General features: G+C 41.4%; 1 long non-coding RNA gene and 1 pseudogene across 1 annotated transcript; both read left to right on the top strand.

Annotated features, from left to right (window-relative positions):
• LOC109886338 (serine/threonine-protein kinase/endoribonuclease IRE1-like) overlaps positions 1-8,196 on the top strand; it is a 64,019-nt pseudogene extending 55,823 nt beyond the window's left edge.
• A 30-nt stretch (positions 8,197-8,226) lies between these two features.
• On the top strand, positions 8,227-10,765 carry LOC116371405 (uncharacterized). The gene is made up of 2 exons (XR_004208937.1): positions 8,227-8,349; positions 9,403-10,765. It is a non-coding gene; the product is annotated as an uncharacterized LOC116371405 (long non-coding RNA).
• The last annotated feature ends 1,559 nt before the right edge of the window (positions 10,766-12,324 follow it).

A 12,324-nucleotide genomic window follows, 5' to 3' on the forward strand; every position in this document is an offset into this window, starting at 1 on the left:
TCTAGTGTGTTCTACTACTACTATAATACTACTCCTCTCTCTAGTGTGTTCTACTACTACTATAATACTACTTCCTGTGTTCTACAGTGTTCTAACTATAATAATGTTGTGTCTCTCTCTAGACCCATTGTGACCAGGCGGTGGATGTGTTCTACTACTACTATAATACTACTTCCTGTGTTCTACAGTGTTCTAACTATAATAATGTTGTGTCTCTCTCTAGACCCGTTGTGACCAGGCGGTGGATGTGTTCTACTACTACTATAATACTACTTCCTGTGTTCTACAGTGTTCTAACTATAATAATGTTGTGTCTCTCTCTAGACCCGTTGTGACCAGGCGGTGGATGTGTTCTCGGCAGGCTGTGTGTTCTACTACGTGGTCAGTAGGGGGCAGCACCCGTTTGGTGACACGCTACGACGCCAAGCTAACATCCTGACCGGGGAGTACTTCCTCACACACTTCCTGGAAGACGTGCATGGTGGGTGTGTGTCGTCTGTCGTTTAGAGACTCTTGAGATTCTGTGATTCTGATTGAGAGCTGTGCTCTAATTGGCTGTGTTGTGTGTCCGTCAGATGACGTCATAGCGCGGGACCTGATAGAGCGAATGATCAACAGCGATCCAGAGTCCCGCCCCTCCACTTCCTCTATTCTTAAACACCCGTTCTTCTGGAGCCCTGATAAGCAACTTCAGTTCTTCCAGGTACCCCTCTACCCACCTACCCCTCTACCTCTACCTCTACCTCTACCCCCTACCCCTCTACCCCTCTACCCCCTACCCCTCTACCCCCCTACCTCCCCTACCCCTCTACCCACCTACCCCTCTACCTCTACCCCTCTACCTCTACCCCCTACCCCCCTACCTCCCTACCCCTCTACCTCCCTACCCCTCTACCTCTACCCCTCTACCTCCCTACCCCTCTACCCACCTACCCCTCTACCTCTACCCCTACCCCTCTACCCACCTACCCCTCTACCCTACCCCTCTACCTCCCTACCCCTCTACCCACCTACCCCTCTACCTCTACCCCTCTACCCACCTACCCCTCTACCTCTACCTCTACCTCTACCCCCTACCCCTCTACCCACCTACCCCTCTACCCACCTACCCCTCTACCCACCTACCCCTCTACCTACCTACCCCTCTACCCCCTACCCCTCTACCTCTACCCCGCTACCTCTACCCCCTACCCCTCTACCCCCTACCCCTCTACCCACCTACCCCTCTACCTCTACCCCCTCTACCTCTACCCCTCTACCTCTACCCCCTACCCCTCTACCCACCTACCCCTCTACCTCTACCCCGCTACCTCTACCCCTACCCCCCTACCTCCCTACCCCTCTACCTCCCTACCGCTCTGCCTCCCTACCCCTCTACCCCCCTACCCCTCTACCCTACCCCTCTACCCTACCCCTCTACCTCCCTACCCCTCTACCCATCTACCCCTCTACCCTACCCCTATACCTCCCTACCCCTCTACCCTACCCCTCTACCTCCCTACCCCTCTACCCCTCTACCCCTCTACCCATCTACCCCTCTACCCTACCCCTATACCTCCCTACCCCTCTACCCATCTACCTCTCTACCAAAGTATTTTTAACTTTTCATCTCGTAGATTCTGCTACACACAATAGAGGAAGAAAGTCTTCTAGAACTAACCGTTGAGAATCTAGATAGAGAATAGAGAATCTTCTCGAACTAACCGTTGAGAATCTAGATAGAGTCTTCTAGAAGTAGCCGTTGAGAATCTAGATAGAGAATAGAGAATCTTAGAGAGTCTTCTCGAACTAACCGTTGAGAATATAGATAGAGAATCTTAGAGAGTCTTCTCGAACTAACCGTTGAGAATCTAGATAGAGAATCTTAGAGAGTCTTCTAGAACTAACCGTTGAGAATCTAGATAGAGAATCTTAGAGAGTCTTCTAGAACTAACCGTTGAGAATCTAGATAGAGAATAGAGAATCTTAGAGAGTCTTCTCGAATTAACCGTTGAGAATCTAGATAGAGAATAGAGAATCTTCTAGAACTAGCCGTTGAGAATCTAGATAGAGAATAGAGAATCTTAGAGAGTCTTCTAGAACTAACCGTTGAGAATCTAGATAGAGAATAGAGAATCTTAGAGAGTCTTCTCGAACTAACCGTTGAGAATCTAGATAGAGAATCTTAGTCTTCTCGAACTAACCGTTGAGAATCTAGATAGAGAATCTTAGTCTTCTCGAACTAACCGTTGAGAATCTAGATAGAGAATAGAGAATCTTCTAGAACTAGCCGTTGAGAATCTAGATAGAGAATAGAGAATCTTCTAGAAATAACCGTTGAGAATCTAGATAGAGAATAGAGGATCTTAGAGGGTCTTCTAGAACTAACCGTTGAGAATCTAGATAGAGAATAGAGAATCTCAGAGGGTCCTCTCTTCATGTCCTTGTGTGTTTGACGACAGCTGATAATCACAATAGGGCTCCTGAAACTAACTGTTGGAGGGACAAAAGTGTGATTCAGCATGAGATGACTCCTCATTATAGATCAGCCTAGTATGTTGATATCTGACTGTAGTTTTAGTTAGTAGAAGGTAAAACAGATTAGATGACTCCTCATTATAGATCAGCCTAGTATGTTGATATTTGACTGTAGTTTTAGTTAGTAGAAGGTAAAACAGATTAGATGACTCCTCATTATAGATCAGCCTAGTATGTTGATATCTGACTGTAGTTTTAGTTAGTAGTAGGTAAAACAGATTAGATGACTCCTCATTATAGATCAGCCTAGTATGTTGATATCTGACTGTAGTTTTAGTTAGTAGAAGGTAAAACAGATTAGATGACTCCTCATTATAGATCAGCCTAGTATGTTGATATCTGACTGTAGTTTTAGTTAGTAGAAGGTAAAACAGATTAGATGACTCCTCATTATAGATCAGCCTAGTATGTTGATATTTGACTGTAGTTTTAGTTAGTAGTAGGTAAAACAGATTAGATGACTCCTCATTATAGATCAGCCTAGTATGTTGATATTTTTCTGTAGTTTTAGTTAGTAGAAGGTAAAACAGATTAGATGACTCCTCATTATAGATCAGCCTAGTATGTTGATATTTGACTGTAGTTTTAGTTCGTAGTTTTTCCTAGCCACCGTGCTTCTTCACCTGCATTGCTTGCTGTTTGGGGTTTTAGGCTGGGTTTCTGTACAGCACTTTGAGATATCAGCTGATGTACGAAGGGCTATATAAATACATTTGAAATGTGATTGGTTAGGATGTGAGTGACCGTATAGAGAAGGAACCTACAGACAGCACCATGGTGGTGAGGCTGGAGACGGCTGGCAGAGCTGTAGTACGAACCAACTGGAGAATGCACATCTCTGTTCCTCTGCAGACAGGTAACACACCAGACACATCAGACAGGTAACACACCAGACAGGTAACACACCATACAGGTAACACACCAGACAGGTAACACACCAGACACATCAGACAGGTAACACACCTGACAGGTAACACACCAGACAGGTAACACACCAGACAGGTAACACACCAGACACATCAGACAGGTAACACACCTGACAGGTAACACACCTGACAGGTAACACACCAGACAGGTAACACACCAGACAGGTAACACACCAGACAGGTAACACACCAGACAGGTAACACACCTGACAGGTAACACACCAGACAGGTAACACACACCAGACAGGTAACACACACCAGACAGGTAACACACACCAGACAGGTAACACACACCAGACAGGTAACACACACCAGACAGGTAACACACACCAGACAGGTAACACACACCAGACAGGTAACACACACCAGACAGGTAACACACCAGACACACCAGACAGGTAACACATCAGACAGGTAACACATCAGACAGGTAACACATCAGACAGGTAACACACCTGACAGGTAACACACCTGACAGGTAACACACCATACAGGTAACACACCAGACAGGTAACACACACCAGACAGGTAACACACATCAGACAGGTAACACACATCAGACAGGTAACACACACCAGACAGGTAACACACCAGACAGACCAGACAGGTAACACATCAGACAGGTAACACTTCAGACAGGTAACACTCATCTCTCTGTGTTTTCTCTCCAGACCTGAGGAAGTTCAGGACGTATAAAGGGAATTCAGTCAGAGACCTGCTCCGAGCCATGAGAAATAAGGTATAAGATATACTGTTATATATAGTATGGTATAGTATACACTGAGTATACACAAAACATATATACTGGTATATATAGTATGGTATAGTATACACTGAGTATACACAAAACATATATACTGTTATATATAGTATAGTCTAGTATACACTGAGTATACACAAAACATATATACTGTTATATATAGTATAGTCTAGTATACACTGAGTATACACAAAACATATATACTGGTATATATAGTATGGTATAGTATACACTGAGTATACACAAAACATATATACTGTTATATATAGTATAGTCTAGTATACACTGAGTATACACAAAACATATATACTGTTATATATAGTATAGTCTAGTATACACTGAGTATACACAAAACATATATACTGTTATATATAGTATACACTGAGTATACACAACATATATACTGTTATATATAGTATACACTGAGTATACAAAACATATATACTGTTATATATAGTATGGTATAGTATACACTGAGTATACACAAAACATATATACTGTTATATATAGTATAGTCTAGTATACACTGAGTATACAAAACATATATACTGTTATATATAGTCTAGTATACACTGAGTATACAAAACATATATACTGTTATATATAGTATAGTATACACTGAGTATACAAAACATATATACTGTTATATATAGTATAGTATACACTGAGTATACAAAACATATATACTGTTATATATAGTATAGTATACACTGAGTATACAAAACATATATACTGTTATATATAGTATACACTGAGTATACAAAACATATATACTGTTATATAATCAAATCAAATCAAATGTTATTTGTCACATACACATGGTTAGCAGATGTTATTGGTCACATACACATGGTTAGCAGATGTTATTTGTCACATACACATGGTTAGCAGATGTTAATGCGAGTGTAGCGAAATGCTTGTGCTTCTAGTTCCGACAATGCAGTAATAACCAACAAGTAATCTAGCTAACAATTCCAAAACTACTGTCTTATACACAGTGTAAGGGGATAAAGAATATGTACATAAGGATATATGAATGAGTGATGGTACAGAGCAGCATAGGCAAGATACAGTAGATGATATCGAGTACAGTATATACATATGAGATGAGTATGTAAACGAACTGGCATAGTTAAAGTGGCTAGTGATACATGTATTACATAAGGATGCAGTCGATGATATAGAGTACAGTATACATATGAGATGAATAATGTAGGGTCTGTAAACATTATATTAGGTAGCATTGTTTAAAGTGGCTAGTGATATATTTTACATCAATTCCCATTATTAAAGTGGCTGGAGTTGAGTCAGTGTGTTGGCAGCAGCCACTCAATGTTAGTGGTGGCTGTTTAACAGTCTGATGGCCTTGAGATAGAAGCTGTTTTTCAGTCTCTCGGTCCCAGCTTTGATGCACCTGTACTGACCTCGCCTTCTGGATGATAGCGGGGTGAACAGGCAGTGGCTCGGGTGGTTGCTGTCCTTGATGATCTTTATGGCCTTCCTGTGACATCGGGTGGTGTAGGTGTCCTGGAGGGCAGGTAGTTTGCCCCCGGTGATGCGTTGTGCAGACCTCACTACCCTCTGGAGAGCCTTACGGTTGTGGGCGGAGCAGTTGCCGTACCAGGCGGTGATACAGCCCGACAGGATGCTCTCGATATATAGTATAGTATAGTATACACTGAGTATACACAACATATATACTGTTATATATAGTATAGTATACACTGAGTATACAAAACATATATACTGTTATATATAGTATACACTGAGTATACAACACATATATACTGTTATATATAGTATAGTATACACTGAGTATACAAAACATATATACTGGTATATATAGTATACACTGAGTATACAAAACATATATACTGGTATATATAGTATAGTATACACTGAGTAGATAAAACTTTAAGAATTCTTTCCATGACACAGACTGACCAGGTGAATCCAGGTGAAAGCTATGATCCCTTATTGATGTCACTTTGTTAAATCCACTTCAATCAGTGTAGATGAAGGTGAGGAGACATGGATTGTGTATGTGTACCATTCAGAGGGTGAATGGGAAAGACTAAATATTTCAGTGCCTTTGAAAGGTGTATGGTAGTAGGTGCCAGGTGCACCGGCTTGGGTCAAGAACTGCAACGCTGCTGGGTTTTTCACACTTAACAGTTTCCTGTGTGTATCAAGAATGGTCCACCACCCAAAGGACATCCAGCCAAGTGGGAAGCATTGGAGGTCAACATGGGCCAGCATCCCTGTGGAAGGCTTGTAGAGTCCATGCCCCAGCGAATTGAGGTTGTTCGCAGGGCAAAAGGGCTAGAGGAGGGAGGGAACTCAATATTAGGAAGGGGTTCTTAATGTTTTGTCCGCTCAGTGTATACACCTGTTCACACAGGAGACATGAGGAATAAGGGAAACATGCTGCTTTTTTTCAGGCCAAATATGTGTTATAGTAGTGGTAAATGTTGAAATGGTTGGAGGATAGTGTTGAACTTCCTGTTTCTCTTCCTGTCTCTCTCTCTCTTCCTATCTTTCCCCCTCTCTCTCTCTCTCTCTCTCTCTCTCTCTCTCTCTCTCTCTCTCTCTCTCTCTTCCTGTCTCTCCTTCTCTCTTCCTGTCTCTCCCTCTCTCTCTCTCTCTCTTCCTGTCTCTCCTCTCTTCCTGTCTCTCCCTCTCTCTCTCTCTTCCTGTCTCTCCCTCTCTCTTCCTGTCTCTCTCTCCCTCTCTCTTCCTGTGTCTCTCTCTCTTCCGGTCTCTCTCTCTCTTCCTGTCTCTCTCTCTCTCTCTCCCTCTCTTCACCTCTCTCTCTGTCTTCATCTCTCTCTTCCTGTCTCTCTCTCCCTCTCTCTTCCTGTCTCTCTCTCTGTCTTCCTGTGTCTCTCTCTCTCTTCCTGTCTCTCCCTCTCTTCATCTCTCCCTCTCTCTTCCTGTGTCGCTCTCTCTCTATCTTCCTGTGTCTCTCTCTCTTCCTGTCGCTCCCTCTCTTCATCTCTCTCTCTGTCTTCATCTCTCTCTCTCTTCATCTCTCTCTCTTCCTGTCTCTCTCTCTCTTCCTGTCTCTCCCTCTCTTCATCTCTCCCTCTCTCTCTTTCCCTCTCCCGTTCTCTCTCCTCTCTCCCTCTCCCTCTCTCTGTGTGTTTCCGTGTCTGTAGAAGCACCACTACCACGAGTTGCCAGCGGAGGTCCAGGAGACGTTAGGGGAGGTGCCTGAAGGCTTCGTTAGTTACTTCACCTCCCGGTTCCCGCGGTTACTGCTACACACACACACTGCGCTCAGCAGCTGTTCACACGAGAGACTTTTCCAACCCTACTACCTGCCCCCCACTGTTAAATAACACACACACACACAGGAAAGGTCGCTGGTTCAAATCCCCCAGCCGACTAAAGTGAAAATCTGCTAATGTGCCCTTGAGCAAGGCACCTAACCACACTGGCTCCTGTAAGTTGCTCTGGATAAGAGTGTCTGCTAAATGACTCCAATTTCAAAGTGTAAATTCACTTCCTGTAGTAGAGCCGGAATGATTGCCTCATGAATATTCAGAGGCAGACTGCTGAATGACTGCCTCATGAATATTCAGAGGCAGACTGCTGAATGACTCCCTCATGAATATTCAGAGACGGACTGGTACACTCCAAGACAAAAGCTTTTTAAATGCTGCAAATGTTTTACTCGTACAAGATTAACTGATTTTAACTTTCACCTGCTCTGATGTTCGTGTCTGTGAAGCACATTATTTTCTGCTCTGATAGGATAGTCTGATAGGTTAGTTTAATACACTGCTCTGATAGGATAGTCTGATAGGTTAGTTTAATACGCTGCTCTGATAGGATAGTCTGATAGGTTAGTTTAATACACTGCTCTGATAGGATAGTCTGATAGGTTAGTTTAATACGCTGCTCTGATAGGTTAGTCTGATAGGTTAGTTTAATACACTGCTCTGATAGGATAGTCTGATAGGTTAGTTTAATACACTGCTCTGATAGGTTAGTTTAATACACTGCTCTGTTAGGATAGTCTGATAGGTTAGTTTAATACACTGCTCTGATAGGATAGTCTGATAGGTTAGTTTAATACGCTGCTCTGATAGGATAGTCTGATAGGTTAGTTTAATACACTGCTCTGATAGGATAGTCTGATAGGTTAGTTTAATACGCTGCTCTGATAGGTTAGTTTAATACACTGCTATCAGACTATCCTATCAGAGCAGTGTATTAAACTAACCTATCAGACTATCCTATCAGAGCAGTGTATTAAACTAACCTATCAGACTATCCTATCAGAGCAGTGTATTAAACTAACCTCTGATAGGATAGTCTGATAGGTTAGTTTAATACACTGCTCTGATAGGTTAGTTTAATACACTGCTCTGATAGGATAGTTTTATACACTGCTCTGATAGGGTAGTTTTATACACTGCTCTGATAGGATAGTTTTATACACTGCTCTGATAGGGTAGTTTAATACACTGCTCTGATAGGATAGTCTGATAGGATAGTCTGATAGGTTAGTCTAATACACTGCTCTGATAGGTTAGTTTAATACACTGCTATCAGACTATCCTATCAGAGCAGTGTATTAAACTAACCTATCAGACTATCCTATCAGAGCAGTGTATTAAACTAACCTATCAGACTATCCTATCAGAGCAGTGTATTAAACTAACCTATCAGACTATCCTATCAGAGCAGTGTATGAAACTAACCTATCAGACTATCCTAACAGAGCAGTGTATTAAACTAACCTATCAGACTATCCTATCAGAGCAGTGTATTAAACTAACCTATCAGACTATCCTATCAGAGCAGTGTATTAAACTAACCTATCAGACTATCCTATCAGAGCAGTGTATTAAACTAACCTATCAGACTATCCTAACAGAGCAGTGTATTAAACTAACCTATCAGACTATCCTATCAGAGCAGTGTATTAAACTAACCTATCAGACTATCCTATCAGAGCAGTGTATTAAACTAACCTATCAGACTATCCTATCAGAGCAGTGTATTAAACTAACCTATCAGACTATCCTATCAGAGCAGTGTATTAAACTAACCTATCAGACTATCCTATCAGAGGTTAGTTTAATACACTGCTATCAGACTATCCTATCAGAGCAGTGTATTAAACTAACCTATCAGACTATCCTATCAGAGCAGTGTATTAAACTAACCTCTGATAGGATAGTCTGATAGGTTAGTTTAATACACTGCTCTGATAGGATAGTCTGATAGGTTAGTTTAATACACTGCTCTGATAGGATAGTCTGATAGGATAGTTTAATACACTGCTCTGATAGGATAGTCTGATAGGTTAGTTTAATACACTGCTCTGATAGGATAGTCTGATAGGATAGTTTTATACACTGCTCTGATAGGATAGTCTGATAGGATAGTCTGATAGGATATTTTATACACTGCTCTGATAGGATAGTCTGATAGGATAGTTTTATACACTGCTCTGATAGGATAGTTTAATACACTGCTCTGATAGGGTAGTTTAATACACTGCTCTGATAGGGTAGTTTAATACACTGCTCTGATAGGGTAGTTTAATACACTGCTCTGATAGGATAGTTTAATACACTGCTCTGATAGGATAGTTTTATACACTGCTCTGATAGGATAGTTTTATACACTGCTCTGATAGGATAGTTTTATACACTGCTCTGATAGGATAGTTTTATACACTGCTCTGATAGGATAGTTTTATACACTGCTCTGATAGGATAGTTTTATACACTGCTCTGATAGGATAGTTTTATACACTGCTCTGATAGGATAGTTTTATACACTGCGCTGAAGACTGACGCCATTGGAGATCCACTAAGTAGAAAAAAAAGTAGGGGTCAAATCTGAAGCCCTATTCTCTATGTAGTGCACTAAGGTGAAGGTAGGGGTCAAATCTGAAGCCCTATTCTCTATGTAGTGCACTAAGCGGATAGTAGGGGTCAAATCTGAAGCCCTATTCTCTATGTAGTGCACTAAGGGGATAGTAGGGGTCAAATCTGAAGCCCTATTCTCTATGTAGTGCACTAAGGGGATAGTAGGGGTCAAATCTGAAGCCCTATTCTCTATGTAGTGCACTAAGGGGAAGGTAGGGGTCAAATCTGAAGCCCTATTCTCTATGTAGTGCACAAATCTGAAGCCCTATTCTCTATGTAGTGCACTAAGGGGATAGTAGGGGTCAAATCTGAAGCCCTATTCTCTATGTAGTGCACTAAGGGGAAGGTAGGGGTCAAATCTGAAGCCCTATTCTCTATGTAGTGCACAAATCTGAAGCCCTATTCTCTATGTAGTGCACTAAGGGGATAGTAGGGGCACTATGAAGGGAATAGGTGGGAAACACCGGTAGGATCATTTGTACCAATGTAAAAGCACATTGACGATCCATATTCCTTTAATTATGAATGAGGTGATACTTTATAGATTAATCCCAGACTGCTCTCTGTTTTCTTCACAGATGCAGACCTTTGAGGGAAAACTTTTATACTTTGGGTTTTTGGAATAATAAAATGAAAATAAATAAATAAACATGTTTTGAACATCTTGTGGTGAACTAAACCGACCGGTATTGTGTTCTTCATCAACATGAATGTGGTGAACATCTCGTAGTGAACTAAACCGACCGGTATTGTGTTCTTTATCAACATGAATGTGGTGAACGTCTCGTAGTGAACATCTCGTAGTGAACTAAACCGACCGGTATTGTGTTCTTCATCAACATGAATGTGGTGAACATCTCGTAGTGAACTAAACCGACCGGTATTGTGTTCTTCATCAACATGAATGTGGTGAACATCTCGTAGTGAACTAAATCGACCGGTATTGTGTTCTTTATCAACATGAATGTGGTGAACGTCTCATAGTGAACTAAACCGACCGGTATTGTGTTCTTCATCAACATGAATGTGGTGAACATCTCGTAGTGAACTAAACCGACCGGTATTGTGTTCTTCATCAACATGAATGTGGTGAACATCTCGTAGTGAACTAAACCGACCGGTATTGTGTTCTTTATCAACATTAATGTGGTGAACATCTCGTAGTGAACTAATGCAATCGGTATTGTGTTCTTTATCACATTAATGTGGTGAACATCTCGTAGTGAACTAAACCGACCGGTATTGTGTTCTTCATCAACATGAATGTGGTGAACATCTCGTAGTGAACTAATGCAATCGGTATTGTGTTCTTCATCAACATGAATGTGGTGAACGTCTCATAGTGAACTAAACCGACCGGTATTGTGTTCTTCATCAACATGAATGTGGTGAACATCTCGTAGTGAACTAAACCGACCGGTATTGTGTTCTTTATCAACATTAATGTGGTGAACATCTCGTAGTGAACTAATGCAATCGGTATTGTGTTCTTTATCACATGAATGTGGTGAACATCTCGTAGTGAACTAATGCAATCGGTATTGTGTTCTTCATCAACATTAATGTGGTGAACATCTCGTAGTGAACTAATGCAATCGGTATTGTGTTCTTCATCAACATTAATGTGGTGAACATCTCGTAGTGAACTAATGCAATCGGTATTGTGTTCTTCATCAACATTAATGTGGTGAACATCTCGTAGTGAACTAATGCAATCGGTATTGTGTTCTTCATCAACATTAATGTGGTGAACATCTCGTAGTGAACTAAACCGACCGGTATTGTGTTCTTCATCAACATTAATGTGGTGAACATCTCGTAGTGAACTAAACCGACCGGTATTGTGTTCTTCATCAACATGAATGTGGTGAACATCTCGTAGTGAACTAATGCAATCGGTATTGTGTTCTTCATCAACATTAATGTGGTGAACATCTCATAGTGAACTAAGGCAATCGGTATTGTGTTCTTCATCAACATGAATGTGGTGAACATCTCGTAGTGAACTAATGCAATCGGTATTGTGTTCTTCATCAACATGAATGTGGTGAACATCTCATAGTGAACTAAGGCAATCGGTATTGTGTTCTTCATTAACATTAATGTGGTGAACATCTCGTAGTGAACTAATGCAATCGGTATTGTGTTCTTCATCAACATGAATGTGGTGAACATCTCGTAGTGAACTAATGCAATCGGTATTGTGTTCTTCATCAACATTAATGTGGTGAAC

The sequence above is a fragment of the Oncorhynchus kisutch genome, unplaced genomic scaffold (assembly GCF_002021735.2).
Source record: "Oncorhynchus kisutch isolate 150728-3 unplaced genomic scaffold, Okis_V2 scaffold3202, whole genome shotgun sequence".
NCBI lineage: Eukaryota > Metazoa > Chordata > Actinopteri > Salmoniformes > Salmonidae > Oncorhynchus > Oncorhynchus kisutch.